The sequence below is a fragment of the Juglans regia genome, chromosome 9 (assembly GCF_001411555.2).
Source record: "Juglans regia cultivar Chandler chromosome 9, Walnut 2.0, whole genome shotgun sequence".
NCBI lineage: Eukaryota > Viridiplantae > Streptophyta > Magnoliopsida > Fagales > Juglandaceae > Juglans > Juglans regia.
In genome coordinates, this window is record NC_049909.1 from 10684888 (window position 1) to 10699220 (window position 14333).

The 14333-nt window shown below is 37.4% G+C and overlaps 1 pseudogene; it reads right to left on the reverse strand.

The window, feature by feature from the left end:
- Positions 1-7018: 7018 nt before the first annotated feature.
- Positions 7019-14333, reverse strand: part of LOC109000216 — a 43822-nt pseudogene continuing 36507 nt past the window's right edge.

The window sequence follows — 14333 nt, forward strand, 5'->3', positions numbered from 1 at the left end:
TCGCCAATAGTCCCGTGTGATCCTGTACAACCAGACTCTGCATTGGAAAAGGAAAGGGGGGGTGAAGACCTTTTGTCAAAAAAGGACAGTGTCAATTGTCAATAGTAAAAAAAAACAACCCCAACTTGTCTCGAGGGGTCACCAGTTGAAGATGTCAGGACCTCACTTTCCAGCAAGTAATCAGACTCGATGTTTATGGATACCAATATGGCCCTCGTAGCAGACACTTACCAAGTAAGTCCTTCTCTTCTGTACTCCCAGTTAGACCAAAAGTTACAAACAAAATCTCCATTTTTATCAAATTGGAAAAGAAGAGCTCGTGGAAAGACAGGCTTGAATGCTGTGTCAAGCTTGTCCAACCCCTATGCTGGAAATGCAACCACCAAAAAGAAAAAAAGAATCAATGGCTCGATAGTTAAACCCACGAGATTTTCAAAAAGACTCAAACACACTTTGGCAGTGGCTGTTCAACAGCACTGCCCATCTCCATGATCACCTTATGCTAGAACTGCCGAGGGCTTGGGAACCCTCGGACAGTTAGAGAACTCCACCTTTTGGTGAGAGTTCAGTCCCCATCACTGGTTTTTTTAATAGAAACAAAATGTAAAAGAGAAAAAATGAAGTTCATAAGAAACAAGCTAGAAACAAGCTAGGATTTGAGTGCAATTTCATAGTGGATTGCATAGGTCAAAGTGGTGGCCTAGCTTTTTTCTGGAAGCAAGAAACATTTGCCAATCTGTTGTCTTATTCCCTTAGCCATAAATCTCTCCAAGTTCAAATGGAAAATGCAGGAAAATCTTTAATTATCACTGGCTTTTATGGTCAATCTATTACTGCAAAAAGAAAAGAAAGTTGGAACCTTCTAAGACTATTAAAAGTGAACCCAAATACTCCCTGGCTGTGCATGGGAGACTTTAATGAACTTACTTCTCATGGTGAAAAAGGAGGTGGTCCTCCCAGACCTTTTAATCAGATGGAAGCATTCAGACAGACCCTTGCTTATTGTGGACTTGGTGATCTGGGCATTGAGGGCTCCCTTTTTACCTAGTGCAATAACCGTGAGGGTCCTAACTTCACAAGAGAAAGATTGGATAGGGGACTAGCAAACTGTGCATGGCAGGACCTTTTTTACTCTAATTCAGTTTCCATCCTCCCTACCATTTGTTCGGATCACAACCCTCTTCTCATATCAAGTTCCTCATTTACTCCCTCTTTTATCAAAAACAAAAGAGTCTTTAAATATGAAGCTTCGTGGGCCAAACAGGAGGGTTGTGAGTTTGTGATCAAAAGGGCTTGGCAAGGCTCACTACAATCAGGTTCCAAGGCAGATGTCACTAAAAGGGGACTTGAGAGACGCAGATTCCAATTGAGAGAGTGGTATAATTTGATTAGAAATTCTCATCAGCAAGACCTAAATACCAAAATTGAACTGTTGAGATCTTTGCAAGCTTCCAAGTTTGGGTTGGAGAATGACCATATTCGAATTGTACAGAAGGAATTGGATGTGTCTTTAGAGGCAATGGACCTTAAGTGGAGGCAAAGAGCCAAACAGAGATGGCTCAAAGATGATGATAGGAACACCAAATTTTTTCACAAATGTGCATCGATTAGAAAACAGAAAAATTTTATACAGAAACTCCAAACTGATCTGGGACAGACCTTGACAAATCTGGATGATATTGGGAGTGAATTCCAATTAGCTTGTAGAGATCTCTTTACTACCTCCTACCCTACAGCTCCTGATTCTCTGTTGGAAAACTTCAGACCAATGGTCACGCAAGAGATTAATTCTTTCTTAACAAAAGCTTACTCCAAAGAGGAGATTGAGCTAGCCATCTTTCATATGAATCCTCTGGGCTCCCCGGGACCCGATGGATTCCCTGCTTTTTTCTTCCAAAACCACTGGCAAACTGTTGGTGATGATGTGGTTGCTGCTGCTCTAGAATTCCTTAATACCAAGTCAAATTTCCAATCAATCAACAACACTTTTATCACCCTTATCCCTAAGAAGAAATTCCCCTTGCTTGTTTCAGACTATAGGCCAATAAGCCTTTGCAATGTTTTCTACAAACTCATTGCAAAGGTTATGGCGAATCATCTTAAATTCATTCTGCCTCTTCTAATTTCAGACACCCAAAGTGCATTTGTTCCAGGAAGGATGATATCTGATAACACAATTGTGGCATATGAACTAATGCACTCAATGCAGAACAGAAGGAAGAATCACAAAGAAGGTTTTATGGCACTCAAGCTAGATATGAGCAAGGCATATGATAGGCTAGAGTGGTCTTTTGTGTAGCATGTGCTTCAAAGGATGGGGTTTGATAAGGAGTGGATTGAGCTGGTTATGCAATGCATTAGTACGGTTTCTTATTCTATTCTTCTTAATGGTTCACCTCAATCTTCCTTCAAGCCTTCGAGGGGTATTCGTCAAGGAGATCCACTTTCACCCTACCTGTTCATTTTATGCTCAGAAGTTCTCACTTATGCACTGAATCAATCTGAACAAAAGGGCTTAATATATGGCTTCCCAATTACTAGAGGCTCTCTGTCTATTAACCACCTCTTTTTGTAGATGATAGTCTGGTTTTTTGTAAAGCACAGTTGTAGGAATGGAACAAGCTACATAACATCATCTCTTTGTATGAATCAGCTTAGGGTCAAAGGCTAAACCTTGAGAAGTCTTCAATCTTTTTTAGTAAGAACACAAGGCAAGAGACCCAAAATTCTATACTGTTTACTACTGGAATTAAAGCCTCGAGGCCTTTTGAAATATACTTGGGATTGCCTTCTTACATAGGAAGGAGTAAATCAAGGGCCTTCTTTCCAATCCTTGACAAAATCAAAAGCTCAAATGAGCAGCTGGAAAACTAACCTGCTTTCCCCAGCAGGTAAAGAAGTCTTACTGAAATCAGTCATTCAATCCATACTCACATATTGCATGGGCATTTTTCTAATTCCAATAGGCATATTGAGGAACATTAATAAACTGATGCAGTCCTTTTGGTGGGGCATTAAAAACCAGAATTCTAAGATGCATTGGCTAAATTGGAAAGGTCTTGGAAAAGGCAACGAGGTTGGGGGTTTGGGGTTTCGAGATTTTGAAGACTTCAATAAGGCTCTTTTAGCTAAGCAAGGGTGGAGGATCATCACTAATACTCAATCACTGACCTCTCAAGTTCTAAAAGCTAAATATTTTCCATCAACTGACTTCTCCTCAGCTAGAGTCAGAAGGGGTGACTCCTTTGTGTGGAAGAGTATCACAGCAGGTAGACAATTACTCTATGAGGGCCTTATGTGGAAGATTGGTAATGGAAACAAAGTGAAAATCTAGTTAGATAGATGGCTGCCTATTCCAACATCTTACAAGTCTCAGTCTCCTCCCAAGGTACTTAGTCCTGAAGCTACTGTTAACTCTCTCATTGACCAAGATACTCACTCGTGGAACCTGCATCTTGTTCAAAATGTTTTCACTCCTGAAGAGGCTGCTATTATTTCTAGAATTCATGTTAGTCCATGCAACAGCAATGACAAGCAGGTTTGGAGGTGCACTAAGAACGGGATCTTCACAGTTAAATCAGCTTACCATCTCCAAGTTTCTATGAATGATCTCAGTAAGGGACAAGCATCAGACACTTCCAAACATGAGGTCCTTTGGAATCAACTATGGAAGCTTAAAGTGCCTAACACAATAAAAATGTTTCTCTGGAGATCAGCTAAGGAAATCCTTCCCACCAAAGTTAACTTGCACAAAAGGAAGATCATTGACTCACCATTGTGTCCCATATGTTTACTTCATCTAGAAACCATATCCCATGTTCTATGGATGTGTAAAGCAGCTCAAGATGTTTGGAGTATTAGCTCAAGAAGAATACAGAAAAGTAAGACTAAGGAGGCACCTTTTTATGATTTACTTTCAGAGCTTTTATCCACACTTCCTCCAGAGGAACATACAAAATTAGCTCTCACAGCTAAGGAACTTTGGTTCAGAAGGAACAAGTTCATTTTTTAATCCAAATTCGCCTCACCTCAACAGGTCTTAAAATTGGTCTCCACTAGCATTACAGACCTGGAAGAGCTTGAAAGAAACCAGCAGAAGACATCTCCTCAGATTCAACATACGGCCAGGTGGTGCAAGCCTCCAAACAATTTCTACAAATTAAACTGGGATGCAGCCATTGACAAGGCTAATTGCAGGGTGGGCATCGAGGTTTCAATTAGAGATTGGTTGGGTCTCGTGATAGCAACTCTCAAAAGCCCTTGTAACTCCTTTCCTGATCTACTCTTGGGAGAAGCATTAGCTGCCTTGCGAGCAGTACAGTTTGGTATTGAACTTGGTCTGAAATACGTCATTTTCGAAGGGGACTCAAAACAAGTGGTACATGGCATAAATGGCGCAGCTGAAGATTGGAGCACGGTGGGGTTGATTTATCAAGATATCAAGAAACTTTTAGGCACTTACATTTCTTGGTCTGTTTGCTTTGTTCCTAGACAAGCCAACACAGTGGCACATTGTTTGGCAAAAAGTTCTCTAGATTTAACTGAGGACTCAATTCATGTAGAGGATTATCCTCAATGTATTCACAATTATCTCTCTTGAGATTTTAATATGAAGTAGCTTTTCTCTCAAAAAAAAGATCTGCACTCCTCTTTCATTGGGTGGTTTGGGGATTAAAAAGTTGAAAACTTTCAATAAGGCACTTTAGGGAAATGGCTGTGGAGGTATGATAAAAAAGGGGATGCTCTTTAGAGGCTTGTTATTGATGCCAAATACGGGAGTACTTAGGGAGGTTGGTGCTCCAATGAAGTAAGAGGGGTATATGGTGTGGGAGTGTGGAAATTCATTCAAAATGGATGGGAGAAGTTCTTCAAAAATTTCATATTTGAGGTGGGTAGGGGAAACTGGATCAGTTTTTGGCATGACTTGTGGTGTGGGAATGAGGCATTGAAGAATATTTTCCCCTCTCTCTACAGAATTGCTTTGAATAAAGTTTCCTTCGTGACTGATTACATGGATAATTCTGCTGTATTTATTCAGTGGTCGGTAAGCTTTATTAGAGGTGTCCAAGATTGGAAAGTATGGGACATTACTGATTTTTATAGTTTGCTTTATGCTTTAAACATAAATTCTGGAAGGGATGATAGATTGCTTTGGAATCAGCTTGGTAATAAGAAATTCTTGGTTAGATCTTTATACAAGGCCTTGGCGTCACATTCTCCAACATATTTTTTTCCATGGAAAAATATTTGGAGATACAAGGTGCCTCTTAAGGTGGCTTTCTTTGGGTGTTTGGCTTCTCACGAAAAAATTCTTACCATTGATAAGTTAAGAAAGCGTGGTATCGTTGTAATGGATTGGTACTTTATGTGCAAAAGATTGTGTGAATTGGCAGATCATCTTCTTCTTCATTGTGATGTGTCAAAGGTTTTGTGGGACGGGGTATTTGCTAAAGCAAGAATTGCTTGGGTGATGCCCAAGAGGGTGGTGAACCTCTTTGCATGTTGGAGAGTGCTTCTAGGAAATCGTCACATAGCAATCGTTTGGAAGATGGTTTCTTTTTGTCTTATGTGGTGTATTTGAAATGAGAGGAATGGGCGTTGTTTTGAGAATAAAGAATGATCGATGGAAGGGATTGGAGCTTTCTTTTATCATACTTTTTTGCTTTGGGCTTCGGTTATTGTATTGGATGGGATTAATGAGTTTTGTAATATTTTCCATGGTTGGCTTGCAATTAGGTGTCTCTCTATGTACACTTCCTGTATATTTGGGTTTTGCCTAATTACGTTTATCAATAAATTTCTCACTTATAAAAAAAAAAGTTGGAAACCAAAACAGCTATTTGCTTTCTTCAATAGCATCTCTTAGATATGTTATTTGAATTTTCAAAAAAAAAAAAAATGATATATACACAACCATTTTACAACTCTTCAATAAAACATTACTATTCTTTAATTGGATGCTGCTAGTATGCTGACCAGTTTTTACCACTGGGCATGCTCTTTAATGTAAATTATTTCTATTTTATTTTTTTCCTTTTTCTTTCTCATATTGTTTAAACATCTTTAAATATTTTTAAAAAATAAAACAAATACACAAATATACTAATAGTCACTTTCTTAATTATTAAGAAAAAAGAAAAATTAAAAAATAAATAAATACACAAGTGGTCAAAATGAGGGAACAAATCTATGGAGCATACCATCATTTCCTTCTTTGATTTTAATTGATTTTTGTATGAATTTGATGGGTTTAAATTCAAAAGGCAATAATTATTTAATGAAAGATTGTGTAAAAATTGTAAAATAATTGTGTATATACTATTTCCAACTTTTAATATAGACGACTTTTCACATGATAGTTAGGCAGCTTCGAGATTTCATGGCCCGTTTGTTCCTGCTGTTCCTGATATTGCTTTTTTTTTTATAATCATTTACCTGAAGAAATCACAACTTGGTCTTTCTATTTATTTAGTGGCTAAATTCATATATGATGTAGCAGCATACCTCACTTAATTGAACACTTCCGCATTGCCTGGTTTGAATCTTGAAGGGGCTTATATATTTAAAGGTGGGATGGGGGTTAGAAGCAACCTTACATCAGATGCCGAAAGAATCAGCATAAGATACCTTGAACCAGTAGTGGTGGACTTCTTAGGAATATTATTATTGCTTTTAATGAAACTGATTTATTAAGGAATAAAGCTTGAATGGCACTTCTAAAATCCCGAGTATGTTGGTTATATATAACCAATCATGACATAAAATCCCAATCCTTTCATAGTATAATCGTATTATTTCAAACAATCGAGACCATACAATTCTTGGACCGCTTATGACATAACCAAACTCCAATTTCTTAGAGGATGAAGATCCCATTATCGAAGAAAGCAATCAACTGGTTTGGTTTCCAACTTCCAAGTGCATGTCAAAGCTTCATCTTGTACAGACTTAACTGATTTGGCATAGAAAAGAATCACAACAAATCTAAATATCAGTAGAATGAAGGATTTACATAGTGTTACCTGTCTAAAGCAGCTTGGCTAATAGGAATCACACCGACTGGGGATACGAGAGCATCCACAGGAATGTCATTTGGAGTGACTGCTATAACTCCTTCATCCATTATCTGAACAGAATATGACAGCACAACTGCAGAAACAGACACAGTCATTTCAAGTGACTAGCATACCCTTACAACCAGACTAGAGGACCTTGAGCAATTGTTTAAAACGAGAATTCACCAACTACTTATCCAAAATAAAAAAGAATTCATACATACCAAGGAGGGGTTGCTTCCAATCCCTTGCCTTTGCTAGCTCTTGGTATTCATACATAACTATTGATTTTCATCAAACAAAGCAACAATAGTTATGCATGACTTTAACATGTAAATTGTAATTGGCGTATAAGAATAAAAGGTCTATTTCATCTAGGAATAAAAGAAGTTAAATTCCTTTAAAATGCATGAGAGAGAGAGAGAGAGAGAGAGATTTCCTATACAATAGCAGTTCCAGAAGTTGGTTCACCAATTATTTCGGAGGCTACGCCATACCAACAAATATATGCATCTGGAGTCTGAATGAATACCGATACTTTAGGAGCTTAAAATAGAGATTTTATATCTAAATGAGCACATGATATCGCCTACCCTCAGCACCCACAATTGCAGAGGCTAATAGAAGTTTAAATGATAGGCCAGGATTCATAACTATACCCTCCACCACGACCCAGGCGCCTTCCAGATCTGTCAAATGCTAGTCCTGAATGTAGAAAATGCTATTATCTACATTTTGGTTTGTGAAACTGCTGAGCATTTTATAATCAAATCAGAAGACAGGAAGTTCTACCAGGCAAGAGGAACAAATCAACTGGCTCATTTGCTAGCATAACTGCACCAAAAGAAATCCTTGTAAGTGTCAGCTCATGTACATATATTTACATGCATCTATAAAATGCAAAATTAGGCCTACAAAAAATATTTGAACGGGAGGAAAATGTAAAAAGCTTGGCTAGGTTCAGGTGAATTGAGTGCAGAAGTTGTTTCGTGAAAGCAAGAGAGATAGGTTATAACAATTAAAATAGTTACCATCTTCACATTTGTTTCCATCACTATCCACTGGAGGTGGTTCTAGGATGTCCATTGAATTTGCAACAAGATCATCAATACATGAGATTTTCAGCATGCGCATGTGACAATTCTTGTCCTCCACACGTGGAACATACAGTATTTTTCCTCTCTGTGTGTGGCCATCTTGAGTTAAATATAAAACGTTAAGTACTTCCCAACACATGATAAAAAATGTGGTAAGCAAGGATTCATGAAAGTAATAACGTCGCACAACATCTTGTTTCATGCTAAAAGTGAAAGTTATAAACCTAAGGTTTGCAGCCCAGAGAAAGTGGTGGTAGTTAGTACATGAAAATAAAAAATCGACTGGTTTAAAGAACAAGACTTTCATGGGAAATTTCCCCCTGGTAATCATATCTACACGTTTTGTAACACCCAGTTCCACCGTGAAACCCAATCCCAGACCTGTTGAAGCCTAGCCTTCAAGAGAAAACGATGTCGTTTTGGGTAAGCTACCTATCTTTCAAAATTTTTCCTGACCCCAACAGTTACTGCTCTTATCTTTTCCCATTCAGTTTTTTTTTCACAACCCCGAATCCCTCTCCACCTTGAGTTCCACCTCCCCACGCCTCTGTTACCTTTTTTTATTTCTCCCTTGTAAGTTCTCTCTCAAGCTCTCGGTTCTCTCTCTCAGAGTCTCTCTCGTTTCAATGCACACCTACATGCAGTCACCATTACCTGGGTCTTCATGCACTGCTACAACACCACCAGCCTCACTACATGACCGTCCTCCACTCTCATGCACCATCATCAGCAATAGACGGCGCCGGACATCAAGACTCCGCTGTTGGAAGCAGCCCCATTGCCATCCTTACAAGAGTCGCACATGCAACCACCGTAAGCCACCCCAAAGTACATGTGACGCCTCCAAATTCCGCTTGGGATCTGACGAATATTTGAAGCGTCGAGACATGCAACACAAGGTTACCTGCCCCCGTTCATGACATATAAGATGCAATATTCCTAACATGCATCTAGCATTATGCAATATTCGCAGCGGATAATTTTTTTCTTTAGCAATACTATGCACCAAACCGAAATATCCCAAATACTTAAAACATACTTCATACATAATGACGTACTAAACAACTATGATCACAACACTAGTCCAAAAATGGTTGTGATCAAAAGAGTGTTGGAGATTGAACTACACAAATACAAGTAGTAACCTGAGGTAACTACTGTACTACTATCTACGTCGCACCATCGTTTAGTCGATCGTTTCCAGTTGGTCAATTCTCGTTTCTCCTTCAGATCCTGTAACAAAATCTACCATTCGGGGGGAATGGTAGTTGGGACTACCACAGTAAGATTTGATTACAAATCTCAGCAAGTTAACAGGAAACTTCCACACAGGTTAATGATGCATGCATGGCAGTAAAAGTATGAATGCAAAATCAAATCATAAGTAATCATAGCATATCTTGACATACAACATAACATAACTGGCATAACTTAAACTGAAACTGAAGCTTAGCATGAACGTAACTTGAAACATAACATGGACTTGAAACATAGCATGAACGTGAACTTGAAACATAACATGGACTTGAAACATAACATGAACCTGAGCATGACATAACATAAATGTGAACTTGGAACATAACGTAAACGTGAACATAACATAACATGAACCTGAAACATATTCTTGTCTCATGGGATTACCATGATCGCGTGAACGTAAACTTGAACCTAACATAATGTGAAACATGACTTGAACGTGAAATGCATAAACTTGGAATCTTATTCAATAGACTTAATCATTAAAGTGACCATATGGGTGCTACACAGATCCCCTTGAGCCGTGTATCCCTGCCGATTACTGCATCACATCACAGGTTTCTATACCAGTTGTGAGTGCGTTAATACGTACTCCACAGTTGTTGTGGCCTCACGTATTTTACATGTCACAATTGCTATGTCTCACGTAGTGTATGCTCCACAGTTGTTGTGGCCCCACACTTCATGCTTCACAGTTGTTGTGGCCCCATTACTTATTTATTTGTGCCACACTTGGTGTGGACACACGTAACATAATATGTGGCACCATCGGCGTTAGTGCCTAGCTCGCTCCGGTGACCAGCTAATTAGGCCCCATTCGCAACCTATTGACTGTACTTCGTCAACCCAGGGAATTTCACACCTATTTAGACACTCCAGCGTGAACAAAAGAGTTCCACTAGGATATTACCCCATCCTAGCGCTTAGGGTCATGATTGACATGAATAACTTAACTGGCATACATGACATTTCGTAACGTGACGTAACATTAACTTGACATAAAAGACAGAAGTCCTGACGTAGCATAATGTGACATGAACTAAGACGACATACATGACATACTTTGAGACATAAATGTAACAGAGAATATTTCATAACATGGCTTACATGTAACATGCAACATTTCGTAACATGGCATACCATATAACATACAACATTTCTTAACATGGCGTAACATGTGACAGTGAATATTACGTGACATGAAATACATGTAATATATGGCATTCTTAACATGACATACTTGCAATGTATAGCTATACGTGACATAATATCTTGTGTAACGGATGAATAATTCATGACAAAATAAATTCTGTGTAACAAATAAATATGTAATAAATTGGCATGGCACATATGATAACATGCATACATACACTTTAGTTCCTTTACTGATCACTCATACACATTAAACTGATTGTAAGTTAGAAGCTAACTTACCTCGATTTTCGTGCTTCGAGACAAAACTCAAGTGCGATCATGAGAAACTGATAGTAGTGATTTCTAAAAATTAGAACTTAATCACTAACAATTAGAAATATGGAAAAATATCAATTTAGAGTAAAATTACCATTTTACCTCTACATGTGGAAAAATGACCATTTTACCCCTAACTTAAGGATTTTGCATCTTAACTCCAAAAATCATCAAAATTTACATACCTTGTGTAAATTTTGTCCTAAGCTCAAATATCAATTCAGAAAAATTTAAAACTAAACACAACCATTAAAACTCTATAGGGCCGAAACTTACAAGGCTATTTCCCTTGATTTTGTTGTAATTCTTTCAAATTTCAAAACTCATGATTAAACCAAACTTTTTCTTCTACTATACTCATAACATATTCTTAAGAATAATCATGTTTTGAATCATGAACAAAAGTCATCAAAATCACTAAAACCATACTTGAACTTTTTGGTTTTTCTTCTAAGTTCAAAACAGAATTTTGTTTCTAACTTGTTTTGATCAACCCCTTGATCCATGACTTATAAAGAAGTGATCTTCAAACCAAAAAATCACATGGTTTAAAAAGGTGTCCTAAAACAGATCCAAGCTTCAAACTCAAGATCACATGGTTAAACATCACCCAAAACATAAATTTAGCCAAGAACATCATCACTTTGGCCTAACCAAATATCTCAATGCATAAAATTTCATATCTTCGAAACTAACATCAAACATCTTCAAAATAACATTCTAACATGTATATAAAATGCTTAGGATCTTCCAATAAAAATATCAAAACCATTGGAATAAGATTAAACCATAAAAGATTTAAACTTCCTCAAAACAGAAATTGTTTTTCCTCTTCCAGTTTCTAAGTTTCTAGACCTAAGAAAATCTTTCACCAAAACTTTTAATCATGCAAAAAATCCTCAACCAATAATCATATACACATGTTAACAGTACTCCATAAAACTTTCGGACCAAGATCTATTCATTAGCTTGGTCAAAAACTCAAAAATATAACACACTCTCCAATTTATCGCACAGAATGACCTTTCTTGGGTATAAACAACTTTTTACCAAGAAAATGATCTCCAAATGGAACAAATAAGATATCCATATAAACGATACTCCAAGAGAAACAACTTTCATGAAGGAAATATTGCGAGAAAACACATACAAAAGCTTCAAAACAGGCATTCAAAAGAGGTAAGAAAAACTGTCCGAGAATGTCTTTTGTGTTCTATGAAGGAAAAGTGTGAAAGAGAGTTGCTTTCTGTGGGAAGTGGACTGGAGAGCCTCTTACACAAGTTATGGAAAGTGATAGAACTGAAGGAAAGGTTGAGTGTTGGCCTTTTCTTCTCATAAAAATCAGTCCAAGATCTTTTCTCAAGGTGGAGTGTAAGAGTGAAAGAGTGAGGTGGCCCTTTAGCTTTGTATTTCAAGAACCTTCTTGGCCCTTCTTGTAACGATCTTGCCAGCCAAGTGGGGGTACAAAACTTAGCCATGAAGCAATCCTATGGTGACCAAATTCGTGGGCCTTAATGGGCCTAAACCGAATGGGCCTAAATTTTGGGGTTTAAAGAGGGTTTGGGTTGCTATCAAGCCCAAATCCAATATCACTTGGTCCAATCAATTTTTCAAGGTTAACAAGGTTGTATAATGATGTTCTAACACAAATTTGAGGGATTAATAGCATGTGGAAGTGATTTAATCAAGTGATTAAACTCAACGCTAGAAATCGGATTAGAACAGGTTTAGAGACCAACTTTAGGGTTTTGGGGAAACCGTTTAGGGTTTCGATTTCAACAATGTTTTTGGGCTTTCAATTGGATTCTCACCCTTTAGGGTTTCACTAGGATTGAAAACCTCTTTGATCTGGCACGATTTGGTTGTGCAGATGAAACAAAATTTTGCTTAAGTGACATGATTTCGCAGCTTGGTTCCTTCAAATCCATCAAACGCTCCTCATGGTGCCAAGTGTCTAATATTATTCACTAAGTGTGGCTAAGATCTTGCCAAGTATCCAAATAAAATTTCTCTAATCTAATTTGGATATTACACACTGTGATTTTGAAACACTGCAATTGGTGCGCTTACCGAGGTTACTATTCACTCCAAAAAAGTGAATCATAAACTTAACACTAAAAATTCTTAAATATTCATATTAACCTACAGTGAAAATATTTTACCAAAATTCAACCTCGAAGTGCCCCTAAAAATAATTTCACAATTTCCAACAAACGTTTCGTCCGAAATTATGAAAATAGGATATTGCACCATAAAATCCTAAATAATCCACTAAGTCTAATGGCGTAGACCATAATGCATTCTGACACTTCTAACCACCTCAAATAAATAAAACTCATATTTCTAGCGTCATAGTGAGTGATAACACCGACTATGTTGACAGACTAAAACCTATGCGATTGGTCGATTCGTAAAAACTTATGAAATTTTTACGAGATTCCTAAAGTCAATAGAAATTCCACCAATGAATTTCTAGCGGACTGTTACATCAAGCTTACAATTAGGTGTGGCCTCCGAATCCAACAGAGTCGGAAAGCCCACCTCCAACTAGAGTTGGAGGTAATTTCAGAATCTAACTCTGACTCTGATGGGTGTCGGAATTGGGGATCTGAGCTCTAATCAGAGTTGGAGTTGGCCTAAGGCCCAAACTCTCTTTGGGCTCCCCATTTCCAAAAAGCCTATTTCAAAAATTAAAAAAAAAAAAAGACTAAAAATCACCAACAACCTAGTGGGCTTCCCATTTCTGAAAAATATTGTAAAACAATTAAAAAAACATAAATACAATGAATAAATTACATAAATACAATGGACAATCACAATCACAATGTAAATAAAAAAGGCTCGAAATGACCAAACAACCACCACAATCACAACCAACAACCTCCACAATCACAAGTTCGTAACTTGTCAACCACCACAATTACAATCACAATCACCAAACAACCACATGTCCACCACAATCACAACCAACCCTAACCAACTTCACCAAAGTTCTCAACCAATTTACAATGTAATAATGTATCATATTAATGTACAAGTTTGTTAGCTAGGATTAGATGACTAGGAGCTATTTGAATTATTGGATGAATGTAATTTGTCTTTATCTTTATTTAAATTCAAAAATAAATAGATTAATAGATAAATATTTGTCTTTATCTTTATCTATGAATATTTGAATTCTAAGATAAGTGGTTAAATAGATAAAAGTTCAAAATGGTAGGAGATATCAAGTGATATGGATAGAAGATTCAAAAAGAAGATATCATGCAGAAAGATTTCTAACTATTAAGAAGTTATCCAGAACAGAAGCTTAACAGAAATCAATTACTGCAGAGAAGAGTTATTGCAACATGTCAGCAATCCGTCAGGTGATGTCTTTGCGACAGATTCTATCCGTCAGTAGAATCTTATTGAAACTGGAACTCTTTCCAGATAGCTTATTTAAGGCATTCTA